This window comes from Dermacentor silvarum, chromosome 1 (assembly GCF_013339745.2).
Source record: "Dermacentor silvarum isolate Dsil-2018 chromosome 1, BIME_Dsil_1.4, whole genome shotgun sequence".
Taxonomy (NCBI): domain Eukaryota; kingdom Metazoa; phylum Arthropoda; class Arachnida; order Ixodida; family Ixodidae; genus Dermacentor; species Dermacentor silvarum.
The window spans coordinates 382,390,813-382,404,977 of NC_051154.1; the positions used below are offsets into that span (position 1 = coordinate 382,390,813).

Below are 14,165 nucleotides of genomic sequence, written 5' to 3' on the forward strand. Positions count from 1 at the left end.
TAACTTTTTATCACCAGCACTGTTGATTACTTTCCGCTCCTTTTTTGGGTGGTATTGATCAGCACACATTTTCTACGGAGCGTCAGGCTTGATATGCCTCAAGCGTGCCAATTATTGAATGCACTAAATGTGATCCGAAAGTGTCGCCCATCAGCTCCGTCGATAGCTCAGTTGGTAGAGCGGTGGACTGTAGGAGTGCTATTGGAGAAACAGATATCCATAGGTCGCTGGTTCGAATCCGGCTCGACGGACTTTTTATTGCCTGTCATGGCTTACTTTTTATCACCAGCACTGTTGACAACTTCCCGCTCTTTTTTTTGGGTTGGTATTGATAAGGACACATTTTTTACATAAACTCAGGCTTGATCTACCTCACGCGTGCGATAAATGAATGCACTAAACGTGATCGAAAGGTGTCGCCCATCAGCTCCGTCGATATCTCATTTGGGAGAGCGGTGGACTGTAGGAGTGCTAATATAGAAACAGCTATCCATAGGTCGCTGATACGAATCCGGCTCGACGGACATTTAACAGCGAAGCTGTTTAAGCCAGCCGTAATTTGTGGTGCGTGCCAAGAATCTGCCGCGCCGTAGCCATGGCAACCTGGAGGAGAAGGCGAAGACAGGCGGTCTCCGCCTCGTCACCTCTCTGCCTTCCCAACCCCAACCTCTCTTCTCTCCGCGGCGCGCTCACCGAGGAGAAAAAAAAAAGGCGCAAGCTTGCACTAGGCCACGCAAAGCTGAAGACACAGCAAATCTGGCCGATTGATATCGAGCGGCTAGCCTCCAACGTGTTCAGCGTCGGTAAGCAGCGGCGTTCTTGGTACTGTGCCAACCTTTATTGCCTGCGTTTGTGGCATGCCAGGAACCTGTCGCTCGTAGGCGCCGACGCGTCCAGCGCTAGTCAGACGAAATGTCGCAAATAGGAAGGTACTACCGAAAATGATCGCCCGAGAATATCTTCCTAAATGCGTAGTTAAGTTAAACCAAGACCTAGCAGTAGCAGCCAGTAAGCTTCGCTGTGCGTAAACTTTGCGCGAAAGAGTGCAAACTTGCGTGAATTTTTATTTCTAGTCATGGCTTACTTTTTATCACCAGCACTGTTGATTACTTTCCGCTGTTTTTTTGGGTGGTATTGATCAGCACACATTTTCTACGGAGCGTCAGGCTTGATATGCCTCAAGCGTGCCATTATTGAATGCACTAAATGTGATCCGAAAGTGTCGCCCCTCAGCTCCGTCGATAGCTCAGTTGGTAGAGCGGTGGACTGTAGGAGTGCTATTGGAGAAACAGATATCCATAGGTCGCTGGTTCGAATCCGGCTCGACGGACTTTTTATTGCGTGTCATGGCTTACGTTTTATCACCAGCACTGCTGATAACCTCCCGCTCTTCTTTTCGTGGGGGGGGGGGGGGGAGTATTGATAAGGACAAATTTTTAAAATAACGTCAGCCTTGATCTACCTCAAGCGTGCGATAAATGAATGCACTAAATGTGATCAGCAGGTGTCGCCCATCAGCTCCGTCGATAGCTCAGTTGGTATAGCGGTGGACTGTAGGAGTGCTATTGGAGAAACAGATATCCATAGGTCGCTGATTCGAATCCGGCTCGACGGACTTTTTATTGCGTGTCATGGCTTACTTTTTATCACCACCACTGTTGATAACTTCCCGCTCTTCTTTTCGTGGGGGGGGGGGGGTGCGGAGGTATTGATAAGGACAATTTTTTAAAATAACGTCAGCCTTTATCTACCTCAAGCGTGCGATAAATGAATGCACTAAATGTGATCAGCAGGTGTCGCCGATCAGCTCCGTCGATATCTCAGTTGGTAGAGCGGTGGACTGTAGGAGTGCTACTGGAGAAACAGATATCCATAGGTCGCTGCTTCGAAGCCGGCTCGACGGACTTTTAACAGCGAAGCTGTTTAAGCCAGCCGTAATTTGTGATGCGTGCCAAGAAACTGCCGCGCCGTAGCCATGGCAACCCGGAGGAGGAGCCGGAGACACGCAGACTCCTCCTCGCCAGCTCTCTGCCTGCCCGACCCCCGCCTCTCTTCTCTCCGCGGCGCGCTGAGCCAAGAGAAAAAGAAAAGCGAAAGCTTGCACTAGGCCGAGCAAAGCTCAAGACCCAGCAAATCTGGCCTATTGATATCGAGCGGCTAGCGTCCAACGTGTTCGGCGACGCTAAGCAGCCGCATTCTTGGCACTGTGCCAACCTTTACTGCCTGCGTTTGTTGCATGAAAAGGAGCGCTGTCGCTCGTAGGCGCCTACGCGTCCAGCGCTAGTCATGCGAAATGTCGATAAAGGGAAGATCCCTCCGAAAATGATCGCCCGACAAAACTTTCCTACATGCGTAGTTAAGTTAAACCAAGACCATCAGCTCCGTCGATATCTCATTTGGGAGAGCGGTGGACTGTAGGAGTGCTATTATAGAAACAGCTATCCATAGGTCGCTGATACGAATCCCAGCTCAACGGACATTTAACAGCGAAGCTGTTTAAGCCAGCCGTAATTTGTAGTGCGTGCCATGAAACTGCCGCGCCGTAGCCATGGCAACCTGGAGGAGAAGGCGAAGACAGGCGGTCTCCTCCTCGTCACCTCTCTGCCTTCCCAACCTCAACCTCTCTTCTCTCCGCGGCGCGCTCACCAAGGACAAAAAAAAAGGCGCAAGCTTGCACTAGGCCGCGCAAAGCTGAAGACACAGCAAATCTGGCCGATTGATATCGAGCGGCTAGCCTCCAACGTGTTCGGCGTCCGTATGCAACGGCGTTCTTGGTAGTGTGCCAACCTTTAGTGCCTGCGTTTGTGGCATGCCAGGAACGCTGTCGCTCGTAGGCGCCGACGCGTCCAGCGCTAGTCAGACGAAATGTCGCAAATAGGAAGGTACTACCGAAAATGATCGCCCGAGAATACGTTCCTAAATGCGTTGTTAAGTAAAACCAATACCTAGCAGTAGCAGCCAGTAAGCTTCGCTGTGCGTAAGCTTTGCGCGACCGAGTGCAATCTTTCGTGATTTTTTTTTTCTAGTCATGGCTTACTTTTTATCACCAACACTGTTGATTACTTTCCGCTCTTTTTTTGGGGTGGTATTGATCAGGGCACATTTTCTACGGAGCGTCAGGCTTGATATGCCTCTAGCGTTCCATTATTGAATGCACTAAATGTGATCCGAAAGTGTCGCCCATCAGCTCCGTCGATAGCTCAGTTGGTAGAGCGGTAGACTGTAGGAGTGCTATTGGAGAAATAGATATCCATAGGTCGCTGGTTCGACTCCGGCTCGACGGACTTTTTATTGCGTGTCATGGCTTACTTTTTATCACCAGCATTGTTGATAACTTCCCGCTCTTCTTTTCGTGGGGGGGGGGGGGGGGGGGGGTATTGATAAGGACAAATTTTTAAAATAACGTCAGCCTTGATCTACCTCAAGCGTGCGATAAATGAATGCACTAAATGCGATCAGCAGGTGTCGCCCATCAGCTCCGTCGATATCTCAGTTGGTAGAGCGGTGGACTGTGGGAGTGCTATTGGAGAAAATGTTATCCATAGGTCGCTGATTCGAATCCGGCTTGACGGACTTTTAAGAGCAAAGCTGTTTAAGCCAGCCGTAATTTGTGTTGCGTGCCAGGAATCTTCCGCGCCGTAGCCATGGCAACCTGGAGGAGAAGGCGAAGACAGGCGGTCTCCTCCTCGTCACCTCTCTGCCTTCCCAACCCCAACCTCTCTTCTCTCCGCGGCGCGCTCACCCAGGAGAAAAAAAAAGGCGCAAGCTTGCACTAGGCCGCGCAAAGCTGAAGACACAGCAAATCTGGCCGATTGATATCGAGCGGCTAGCCTCCAACGTGTTCGGCGTCCGTAAGCAACGGCGTTCTTGGTACTGTGCCAACCTTTAGTGCCTGCGTTTGTGGCATGCCAGGAACGCTGTCGCTCGTCGGCGCCGACGCGTCCAGCGCTAGTCAGACTAAATGTCGCAAATAGGAAGGTACTACCGAAAATGATCGCCCGAGAATACGTTCCTAAATGCGTAGTTAAGTAAAACCAATACCTAGCAGTAGCAGCCAGTAAGCTTCGCTGTGCGTAAGCTTTGCGCGACCGAGTGCAATCTTTCGTGATTTTTTTTCTAGTCATAGCGTACTTTTTATCACCAACACTGTTGATTACTTTCCGCTCTTTTTTGGGGTGGTATTGATCAGGACACATTTTCTACGGAGCGTCAGGCTTGATATGCCTCTAGCGTTCCATTATTGAATGCACTAAATGTGATCCGAATGTGTCGCCCATCAGCTCCGTCGGTAGCTCAGTTGGTAGAGCGGTGGACTGTAGGACTGCTATTGGATAAACAGACATCCATAGGTCGCTGGTTCGAATCCGGCTCGACGGACTTTTTATTGCGTGTCATGGCTTACTTTTTATCACCAGCACTGTTGATAACTTCCCGCCCTTCTTTTCGCGGGGGGGGGGGGGTATTGATAAGGACATAATTTTTACGTAACGTCAGCCTTGATCTACCTCAAGCGTGCGATAAATGAATGCACTAAATGCGATCAGCAGGTGTCGCCCATCAGCTCCGTCGATATCTCAGTTGGTAGAGCGGTGGACTGTGGGGGTGCTATTGGAGAAAAAGTTATCCATAGGTCGCTGATTCGAATCCGGCTTGACGGACTTTTAAGAGCGAAGCTGTTTAAGCCAGCCATAATTTGTGGTGCGTGCCAAGAATCTGCCGCGCCGTAGCCATGGCAACCTGGAAGAGAAGGCGAAGACACGCGGTCTCCTCCTCGCCAGCTCCCTGCCTTCCCGACCCGCGCCTCTCTTCTCTCCGCGCTGGCTGAGCCAGGACAGAAAAAAGACGCAAACTTGCACTACGCCGCCCAAAGCTGAAGACACAGCAAATCTGGCCGATTGATATCGAGCGGCTAGCCTCCAACGTGTTCAGCGTCGGTAAGCAGCGGCGTTCTTGGTACTGTGCCAACCTTTATTGCCTGCGTTTGTGGCATGCCAGGAACCTGTCGCTCGTAGGCGCCGACGCGTCCAGCGCTAGTCAGACGAAATGTCGCAAATAGGAAGGTACTACCGAAAATGATCGCCCGAGAATACCTTCCTAAATGCGTAGTTAAGTTAAACCAAGACCTAGCAGTAGCAGCCAGTAAGCTTCGCTGCGCGTAAACTTTGCGCGAAAGAGTGCAAACTTGCGTGAATTTTTATTTCTAGTCATGGCTTACTTTTTATCACCAGCACTGTTGATTACTTTCCGCTCTTTTTTTGGGTGGCATTGATTAGCACACATTTTCTACGGAGCGTCAGGCTTGATATGCCTCAAGCGTGCCATTATTGAATACACGAAATGCGATCGGAAGGTGTCGCCCACCAGCTCCGTCGATAGCTCAGTAGGTAGAGCGATGGACTGTAGGAGTTTTATTGGAGAAACAGATATCCATAGGTCGCTGCTTCGAAGCCGGCTCGACGGACTTTTTATTGCGTGTCATGGCTTACGTTTTATCACCAGCACTGCTGATAACCTCCCGCTCTTCTTTTCGTGGCGGGGGGGGGGGGGGGTATTGATAAGGACATATTTTTTACGTAACGTCAGCCTTGATCTACCTCAAGCGTGCGATAAATGAATGCACTAAATGCGATCAGCAGGTGTCGCCCATCAGCTCCGTCGATATCTCAGTTGGTAGAGCGGTGGACTGTGCGGGTGCTATTGGAGAAAAAGTTATCCATAGGTCGCTGATTCGAATCCGGCTTGACGGACTTTTAAGAGCGAAGCTGTTTAAGCCAGCAGTAATTTGTGGTGCGTGCCAAGAATCTGCCGCGCCGTAGCCATGGCAACCTGGAAGAGAAGGCGAAGACACGTGGTCTCCTCCTCGCCAGCTCCCTGCCTTCCCGACCCGCGCCTCTCTTCTCTCCGCGCGGGCTGGGCCAGGACAGAAAAAAGGCGCAAACTTGCACTACGCCGCCCAAAGCTGAAGACACAGCAAATCTGGCCTATTGATATCGAGCGGCTAGCGTCCAACGTGTTCGGCGACGCTAAGCAGCCGCATTCTTGGCACTGTGCCAACCTTTACTGCCTGCGTTTGTTGCATGAAAAGGAGCGCTGTCGCTCGTAGGCGCCGACGCGTCCAGCGCTAGTCATGCGAAATGTCGATAAAGGGAAGATCCCTCCGAAAATGATCGCCCGACAAAACCTTCCTACATGCGTAGTTAAGTTAAACCAAGACCTAGCATTAGCAGCCAGTAAGCTTTGCTGTGCGTAAACTTTGCCGAAAGAGTGCAAACTTGCGTGAATTTTTATTTCTAGTCATGGCTTACTTTTTATCACTAGCACTGTTGATTACTTTCCGCTATTTTTTTGGGTGGTATTGATCAGGACACATTTTCTACGGAGCGTCAGGCTTGATATGCCTCATGCGTGCCATTATTGAATACACGAAATGCGATCGGAAGGTGTCGCCCACCAGCTCCGTCGATAGCTTAGTTGGTAGAGCGATGGACTGTAGGAGTTCTATTATAGAAACAGATATCCATAGGTCACTGGTTCGAATCCCGCTCGACGGACTTTTTATTGCGTGTAATGGCTTACTTTTTATCACCACCACTGTTGATAACTTCCCGCTCTTCTTTTCGTGGGGAGGGGGGGTGCGGAGGTATTGATAACGACAAATTTTTAAAATAACGTCAGCCTTGATCTACCTCAAGCGTGCGATAAATGAATGCACTAAATGCGATCAGCAGGTGTCGCCCATCAGCTCCGTCGATATCTCAGTTGGTAGAGCGGTGGACTGTGCGGGTGCTATTGGAGAAAAAGTTATCCATAGGTCGCTGATTCGAATCCGGCTTGACGGACTTTTAAGAGCGAAGCTGTTTAAGCCAGCAGTAATTTGTGGTGCGTGCCAAGAATCTGCCGCGCCGTAGCCATGGCAACCTGGAAGAGAAGGCGAAGACACGTGGTCTCCTCCTCGCCAGCTCCCTGCCTTCCCGACCCGCGCCTCTCTTCTCTCCGCGCGGGCTGGGCCAGGACAGAAAAAAGGCGCAAACTTGCACTACGCCGCCCAAAGCTGAAGACACAGCAAATCTGGCCTATTGATATCGAGCGGCTAGCGTCCAACGTGTTCGGCGACGCTAAGCAGCCGCATTCTTGGCACTGTGCCAACCTTTACTGCCTGCGTTTGTTGCATGAAAAGGAGCGCTGTCGCTCGTAGGCGCCGACGCGTCCAGCGCTAGTCACGCGAAATGTCGATAAAGGGAAGATCCCTCCGAAAATGATCGCCCGACAAAACCTTCCTACATGCGTAGTTAAATTAAACCAAGACCTAGCAGTAGCAGCCAGTAAGCTTTGCTGTGCGTAAACTTTGCGCGAAAGAGTGCAAACTTGCGTGAATTTTTATTTCTAGTCATGGCTTACTTTTTATCACTAGCACTGTTGATTACTTTCCGCAATTTTTTGGGGTGGTATTCATCAGGACACATTTTCTACGGAGCGTCAGGCTTGATATGCCTCATGTGTGCCATTATTGAATACACGAAATGCGATCGGAAGGTGTCGCCCACGAGCTCCGTCGATAGCTCAGTTGGTAGAGCGATGGACTGTAGGAGTTGTATTATAGAAACAGATATCCATAGGTCGCTGCTTCGAAGCCGGCTCGACGGACTTTCAACAGTGAAGCTGTTTAAGCCACCCGTAGTTTATGGTGCGTGCCAAGAAACTGCCACGCCGTAGCCATGGCCACCCGGAGTAGGAGGCGGAAACACGCCGTCTCCTCCTCGCCAGCTCTCTGCCTTACCGATCCCCGCGTCTCTTGTCTCCGCGGCGCGCTGAGCCAGGAGAAAAAGAAAAGGGAAAGCTTGCACTAGGCCGCGCAAAGCTCAAGACACAGCAAATCTGGCCGATTGATATCGAGCGGCTAGCCTCCAACGTATTCGGCTTGTTTTTAGGTCCCTCTGAACAAGAAAAACAACCTAAATGAAAATAAAGGTAGCCCGCACCCCTAACGTATCGCAAGCTTAAACCAATCAAAAGAAAATGAATAAGGGTACAACCCATGAAGGAGTTTAGGGAAAAGCCAATTGAGAGAGAGAAGAGAAACATGAAAGAATGCTGAGGGTGAGCCGACCCAAAAGGCGGAGAAAATATGCGGGCAAGTCCTGTCAAAAGATGGGAGCTAAGTGTCTGCCATGGCGTGAAATGTCGCGTCTAAGCTTTTTATTTTAAACACACACGTATTTCACAGACATACATACAATTAGAAAGAAAATAGAGAAAGAAAAGGGAAAATAAATAAAGAACTAAATAGATAAATCAATAACACAGATAGAAAAGCAAGGAAAAGAAGAAGAAAGAGAGAAAAAAAAACACCAGCAGGAAAAGTCCAAACAGCACGGTTGGTGTGCATGATGAAGGCTTCCATGAGGCATCGGCAGTATACTGCCAGTCCGGGCCCGTGGCACCGAGATGAACCCATTGGCTCCATTGACGGAAGGCCTGGAAGGCTAGTCCAGGGGTGAACTTTTCGCTCAAAGAAGCAATCATGAGCGAAAAAGGGGTGAGAGGGTGATGATGATGATGGCATGTACCAGACATTCCGTCCCAACTGCCCCCGGAGGCAAGCTCCACCTTTGTTGGCATAACAAAGGACAGCAGGTAACAAAATCTGAGAGTCAATACAAAAAAAAAGGGGGGGGGGGGAGGGCACTCGCTTGAACATGGTCTGAATACGCAGTTGCCGGGAATGTGAATGAGGCTATGAGGTGGTACAGTTGAATGAGTAAAGCTCTCGTCCGCTTATTATTGAGTAAAGCATTATAATGATTAGGTGTTATTCTCGTTTTAGAGTCGTCCTTTAACAGTCGGGCGAGATGATTAGTGAGAGGACATTCATTAAAAAAGTGTTGCACGTCGGTGCATGGCATCCCACACGCACAATTGCTATGAGGGGAGAGGTTAGATCGGAAATAGTAAAAAGGCATCCTGCCATGTGCGGTAATGAAGTGTGCAAGTGGTTTTGTAGGCGGAAAAAAGATAGGTATATTATTTATGTTGGGAATCCACCGAAAAAGTTCAGTGTCCGTGTTGTCTCGCGTCCACGCCACGTTCCACTGCGCATAGGATGAGGTGCGCATTTGAGATTTGATGGTGGTCGGAGAGGCGAGGACGAACCTAGACAGACACCGCGAAGCGGCAGATTTCCCATAGTGATCGGCCATTTCGTTTCCTTCAACTCCACTATGCGCGGGGACGTGAAAGAGAGCGACGGGACGGAGAGCACCAATTGATAACAGGTGTTGTTTGATTTGAAAGACATACGGATTAGTGGTAGTGAGAGATGATAAGGCAGTCAATCACGATAAACAGTCAGTATATATATGGACCGGAGTATTGTTCGACAGAGAGCGGATGTATGTGAGAGCTTCCAGAAGTGCAAACGTTTCCGTTAAATAGGAACTTGTGGCGCCAATGATTTTGTATCTGCCAACTTTCGTAAGCTGTCCGTGACGCTGGCGAGGAGGAGACCGCGTTTCTTCGCCTTCTCGTCCTGGTTGCCATGGCTACGGCGCGGCAGTTTCTTGGCACGCAACACAAATTACGGCTTGCTTAAACAGCTTCGCTGTTTCTGCTTACCGACGTATTCGGCGTCAGTAAGCAGCGCGTTCTTGGTACTGTGCCAACCTTTACTGCCTGCGTTTGTGGGATGCCAGGAACGCCGTCGCTCGTAGGCGCCGACGCGTCCAGCGCTAGTCTGACGAAATGTCGCAAATAGGAAGGTACTACCGAAAATGATCGCCCGAGAATACCTTCCTAAATGCGTAGTTAAGTTAAACCAAGACCTAGCAGTAGCAGCCAGTAAGCTTCGCTGTGCGTCAGCTTTGCGGGAAAGAGTGCAAACTTGCGTGAATTTTTATTTGTAGTCATGGCTTACTTTTTATCACCAGCAGTCTTGATTACTTTCCGCTCTTTTTTTTAGTATTGATCAGGACACATTTTATACGGAGCGTGAGGCTTGATATGCCTCATGCGTGTCATTAATGAATGCACGAAATGCAGATCGGAAGGTGTCGCCCCTCAGCTCCGTCGATAGCTCAGTTGGTAGAACGGTGGACTGTGGGAGTGCTATTGGAGAAACAGATATCCATAGGTCGCTGGTTCGAATCCGGCTCGACGGAGTTTTATTGCCTGTCATGTCTTACGTTTTATCACCACCACTGTTGATAACCTCCCGCTCTTCTTTTCGTGGGGGCGGGAGGGGGAGTATTGATAAGGACAAATTTCACATAACGTCCGCCTTGATCTACCTCAAGCGTGCGATAATTGCACTAAATGCAATCGAAGGTGTTGCCCATCAGCTTTGTCGATATCTGAGTTGGTTGAGCGGTGTACTGTAGGAGTGCTATTATAGAAACAGTTATCCATAGGTCGCTGATTCGGATCCGGCTCGATGGAGTTTTTATTACCTGTCATGGCTTACTTTTTATCACCACCACTGTTGATAACTTCCCGCTCTTCATTTCGTGGGGGGGGGAGGGGGGGTATTGATAAGGACATATTTTTTACACAACGTCCGCCTTGATCTACCTCAAGCGTGCGATAAATAAATCCACTAAATGCGATCGGAAGGTGTTGCCCATCAGCTTTGTCGATATCTGAGTTGGTTGAGCGGTGGACTGTAGGAGTGCTATCATAGAAACAGCTATCAAAGGTCGCTTATTCGGATCCGGCTCGACGGACTTTTAACAGCGAAGCTGCTTAAGCCAGCCGTAATTTGTGGTGCCTGCCAAGAAACTGCTGCGCCGTACCCATGACATCCAGGACGAGAAGGCGAAGAAACGCGGTCTCCTCCTCGCCAGCTCCCTGCCTTTCCGACCCCCGCCTCTCTTTTCTCCGCGGCGCCCTGAGCCAGGAGAAAATGAAAAGCAAAAGCTTGCACTAGGCCGTGCAAAGCTCAAGACACAGCAAATCTGGCCGATTGATATCGAGCGGCTAGCCTCCATTGTGTTCGGCGTCGGTAAGCAGCGGCGTCCTTGGTACTGTGCCGACCTTTACTGCCTGCGTTTGTGGCATGCCGGGAGCGCTGTAGCTCGTAGGCGCCGACGCGGCCAGCGCTAGTCACGCGAAATGTCGCGAAAGAAAAGGTCCCTTCGAAAATGATCGCCCGAGAAAACCTTCCTACATGCGTAGTTAAGTTAAACGAAGACCTAGCAGCAACCAAGCTAATACCTAGGAGTATAAGCCAGTAAGCTTTGCTGTGCGTCAGCTTTGCGCGAAAGAGTGCAAACTTGCGTGAATTTTTATTTCTAGTCATGGCTTACTTTCTTTTTATCACCAGCAGTGTTGATTACATTCCGCTCTTTTTTTTTGGTGCGATTGATAAGGACACATTTTTTAAATAAAGTCAGCCTTGATCTACCTTAAGCGTGCGACAAATCAATGCACTAAATGCGATCGGAAGGTGCCTATCAGCTCCGTCGATAGCTCAGTTGGTAGAGCGGTGGACTGTAGGAGTGCTATTGGAGAAACAGATATGCATAGGTCCCTGGTTCGAATCCGGCTCGACGGAGTTTTGTTGCCTGTCATGGCTCACTTTTTATCACCACCACTGTTGATAACTTCCCGCTCTTCTTTTCGTGGGGGGTGGGAGGGGGAGTATTGATAAGGACAAATTTTTTCACATAACGTCCGCCTTGATCTACCTCAAGGGTGCGATAAATGAATGCACTAAATGCGATCGGAAGGTGTTGCCCATCAGCTTTGTCGATATCTGAGTTGGTTGAGCGGTGGACTGTAGGAGTGCTATTATAGAAACAGCTATCCATAGGTCGCTTATTCGGATCCGGCTCGACGGACTTTTAACAGCGAAGCTGTTTAAGCCAGCCGTAATTTGTGGTGCGTGCCAAGAAACTGCCGCGCCGTAGCCATGGCATCCAGGACGAGAAGGCGAAGAAACGCGGTCTCCTCCTCGCCAGCTCCCTGCCTTTCCGACCCCCGCCTCTCTTTTCTCCGCGGCGCGCTGAGCCAAGAGAAAAAGAAAAGCGAAACCTTGCACTAGGCCGAGCAAAGCTCAAGACCCAGCAAATCTGGCTGATTGATATCGAGCGGCTAGCGTCCAACGTGTTCGGCGACGGTAAGCAGCCGCATTCTTGGCACTGTGCCAACCTTTACTCCCTGCGTTTGTTGCATGAAAAGGAGCGCTGTCGCTCGTAGGCGCCGACGCGTCCAGCGCTAGTCACGCGAAATGTCGATAAAGGGAAGATCCCTCCGAAAATGATCGCCAGACAAAACCTTCCTAAATGCGTAGTTAAGTTAAACCAAGACCTAGCAGTAGCAGTCAGTAAGCTTCGCTGTGCGTCAGCTTTGCGGGAAAGAGTGCAAACTTGCGTGAATTTTTATTTCTAGTCATGGCTTACTTTTTATCGCTTGCACTGTTGATTACTTTCCGCTATTTTTTTTTTGGTGGTATTGATCAGGACACACTTTCTACGGAGCGTCAGGCTTGATATGCCTGATGCGTGCCATTAATGAATGCACGAAATGCGATCGGAAGGTGTCGCCCATCAGCTCCGTCGACGATTCTGCTTCCGACCACCGAGCGTGACGGACGTATGATGACGGGCTCCGTAGGAGCGGCTTCAGCGGCCCTGAGCGGCCGCGGTAACAGGAATTTTGCTGCGGACAACGAGTACCAAGTTGTTTTGCCGAGTTTGCCAATAGGGCGTTTTGTTGTGAACGCCGTTTTTTTTTTTTTACATTGTGATATAAGGGCCCGCCCATACCGGGTGGAAGATTTCCGCGATGCGCTTGCCCCGTTATCGCTCCTGCCGGAAGTGGTGGCCCTCGGGCGCTACCGTATGAGCCACGTTTGGGCCGTGACCTTCAAGGACGACGAAGCTGTGAAGAAGATCGTCAGCATTGGTGAGCTGCAGGTCAAAAAGGACCGATGCCTCGTCATTGACCCCGCCAACCTGGATGTGCGCGTGAAAGTGTATTGGCTGCTGCACACCGTTCCCGACGAGGACGTGCGTCTGGCCTTCGCGCCGTTCGCAAAGGTCACGGACGTCGCCCGCGAGCGGTGGCGGGTGCATGGCGTGGCTGATAAGAACTCTACCACAAGACTGGTTACCATTGAAGTTGAAGCCGGGCGTAATGCTGGACGACCTCCCACACCAGGTGAGCGTCTCCGGCGAGCTGGCTCTCGTGGTTGTGCCGGGCAGGGCCCCACTCTGCCTACGCTGCCGCGGAACAGGCCATATTCGCCGCGACTGCCGCATACCGCGGTGTGGTGCGTGCCGACGCTTCGGTCACGAAGAGAGTCAGTGCGAGCGGACGTACGCTAGAGTGACCGGACCCGTGAGCAACGACGACAACTCCGCCCTGCTCATGGACGACGCGGACATGGAAGACACATCGTCCACGGCTAAGGAAGCAGCTGGCGAGGTGGCAAAGTCGGAGGTACGACTTCAGCAACAAAGGCAACACGTCGATGAGGCCGCCGCCTCTGAACAAGAGAAAGCAGAGGGCACTGCAGTCATGCCGAACCCTGAGGAAGAGAGCCCACCTGATCCGGCAGCGGCCTCCACCCCCCCCCCCCCCCTTAGCCTGAAGACATGGACACCCATAGCGGGCTCGCTACCTTGCAGGCTGGGAAACGACCGCACGACCAGGCCAATAGCCTGGCTACGCTACAAGACAGCAATGGCGGAGACGAGCCACCGCCCAAAACGCCAGGTATGAGGATACCAACCCTGAAGCTGCGGCCGAACATTACGGACGATCCACGGGAGGCGGGTAAACCGCCTCCGTAATTTTGTACTGTCTGTAGCTTAGGCGGGTTGGGGGGTTGGTTAGTGCAATGGCCGTCATCCTGAGCACTACCCTTTTTAGATATGTGTCAGGAACGGGGGCTCAAGTTGCATTTGAGCGTTTCTTAGAGAGGTCGAGTTGCGTTTGCTTTTGTGGCTCTCGACGCGGTTATCGGCGCGTCATTATGAACACGCGTCCTTGGGTAACTGATGGGCACCCTTCTGCCATTTAGTCATGGCGGCCAATATTGAAGGAGCGCTACGTGTAGCCACGTTAAATGTACAGTCAACCACAAAAGTTTGCGGACCACGCGAGCGCGTGCCAGACTGCCTATCCGCGCCACCTAGCGGTACGCCACCTAGCGGCGACAGGGGCGCTCT

At 50.9% G+C, this 14,165-nt stretch overlaps 14 non-coding genes across 14 annotated transcripts; all 14 read left to right on the plus strand.

Annotated features, from left to right (window-relative positions):
- The first annotated feature begins 156 nt into the window (after positions 1-156).
- Positions 157-251, plus strand: Trnay-gua (transfer RNA tyrosine (anticodon GUA)). Its single transcript has 2 exons — positions 157-193; positions 216-251. It is a non-coding gene; the product is annotated as a tRNA-Tyr (tRNA).
- Positions 252-1,235: 984 nt separating this feature from the next.
- On the plus strand, positions 1,236-1,330 carry Trnay-gua (transfer RNA tyrosine (anticodon GUA)). Its single transcript has 2 exons — positions 1,236-1,272; positions 1,295-1,330. It is a non-coding gene; the product is annotated as a tRNA-Tyr (tRNA).
- Positions 1,331-1,520: 190 nt separating this feature from the next.
- Trnay-gua (transfer RNA tyrosine (anticodon GUA)) lies at positions 1,521-1,615 on the plus strand. The gene is made up of 2 exons: positions 1,521-1,557; positions 1,580-1,615. It is a non-coding gene; the product is annotated as a tRNA-Tyr (tRNA).
- Positions 1,616-3,189: 1,574 nt separating this feature from the next.
- Trnay-gua (transfer RNA tyrosine (anticodon GUA)) lies at positions 3,190-3,284 on the plus strand. The gene is made up of 2 exons: positions 3,190-3,226; positions 3,249-3,284. It is a non-coding gene; the product is annotated as a tRNA-Tyr (tRNA).
- A 194-nt stretch (positions 3,285-3,478) lies between these two features.
- Trnah-gug (transfer RNA histidin (anticodon GUG)) lies at positions 3,479-3,573 on the plus strand. Its single transcript has 2 exons — positions 3,479-3,515; positions 3,538-3,573. It is a non-coding gene; the product is annotated as a tRNA-His (tRNA).
- Positions 3,574-4,282: 709 nt separating this feature from the next.
- Trnay-gua (transfer RNA tyrosine (anticodon GUA)) lies at positions 4,283-4,377 on the plus strand. Its single transcript has 2 exons — positions 4,283-4,319; positions 4,342-4,377. It is a non-coding gene; the product is annotated as a tRNA-Tyr (tRNA).
- Positions 4,378-4,563: 186 nt separating this feature from the next.
- Positions 4,564-4,658, plus strand: Trnah-gug (transfer RNA histidin (anticodon GUG)). Its single transcript has 2 exons — positions 4,564-4,600; positions 4,623-4,658. It is a non-coding gene; the product is annotated as a tRNA-His (tRNA).
- A 708-nt stretch (positions 4,659-5,366) lies between these two features.
- Trnay-gua (transfer RNA tyrosine (anticodon GUA)) lies at positions 5,367-5,461 on the plus strand. The gene is made up of 2 exons: positions 5,367-5,403; positions 5,426-5,461. It is a non-coding gene; the product is annotated as a tRNA-Tyr (tRNA).
- Positions 5,462-5,652: 191 nt separating this feature from the next.
- Trnah-gug (transfer RNA histidin (anticodon GUG)) lies at positions 5,653-5,747 on the plus strand. Its single transcript has 2 exons — positions 5,653-5,689; positions 5,712-5,747. It is a non-coding gene; the product is annotated as a tRNA-His (tRNA).
- Positions 5,748-6,456: 709 nt separating this feature from the next.
- Trnay-gua (transfer RNA tyrosine (anticodon GUA)) lies at positions 6,457-6,551 on the plus strand. The gene is made up of 2 exons: positions 6,457-6,493; positions 6,516-6,551. It is a non-coding gene; the product is annotated as a tRNA-Tyr (tRNA).
- Positions 6,552-6,744: 193 nt separating this feature from the next.
- Positions 6,745-6,839, plus strand: Trnah-gug (transfer RNA histidin (anticodon GUG)). Its single transcript has 2 exons — positions 6,745-6,781; positions 6,804-6,839. It is a non-coding gene; the product is annotated as a tRNA-His (tRNA).
- Positions 6,840-7,549: 710 nt separating this feature from the next.
- Positions 7,550-7,644, plus strand: Trnay-gua (transfer RNA tyrosine (anticodon GUA)). The gene is made up of 2 exons: positions 7,550-7,586; positions 7,609-7,644. It is a non-coding gene; the product is annotated as a tRNA-Tyr (tRNA).
- A 2,415-nt stretch (positions 7,645-10,059) lies between these two features.
- On the plus strand, positions 10,060-10,154 carry Trnah-gug (transfer RNA histidin (anticodon GUG)). The gene is made up of 2 exons: positions 10,060-10,096; positions 10,119-10,154. It is a non-coding gene; the product is annotated as a tRNA-His (tRNA).
- Positions 10,155-11,450: 1,296 nt separating this feature from the next.
- Trnay-gua (transfer RNA tyrosine (anticodon GUA)) lies at positions 11,451-11,545 on the plus strand. The gene is made up of 2 exons: positions 11,451-11,487; positions 11,510-11,545. It is a non-coding gene; the product is annotated as a tRNA-Tyr (tRNA).
- The last annotated feature ends 2,620 nt before the right edge of the window (positions 11,546-14,165 follow it).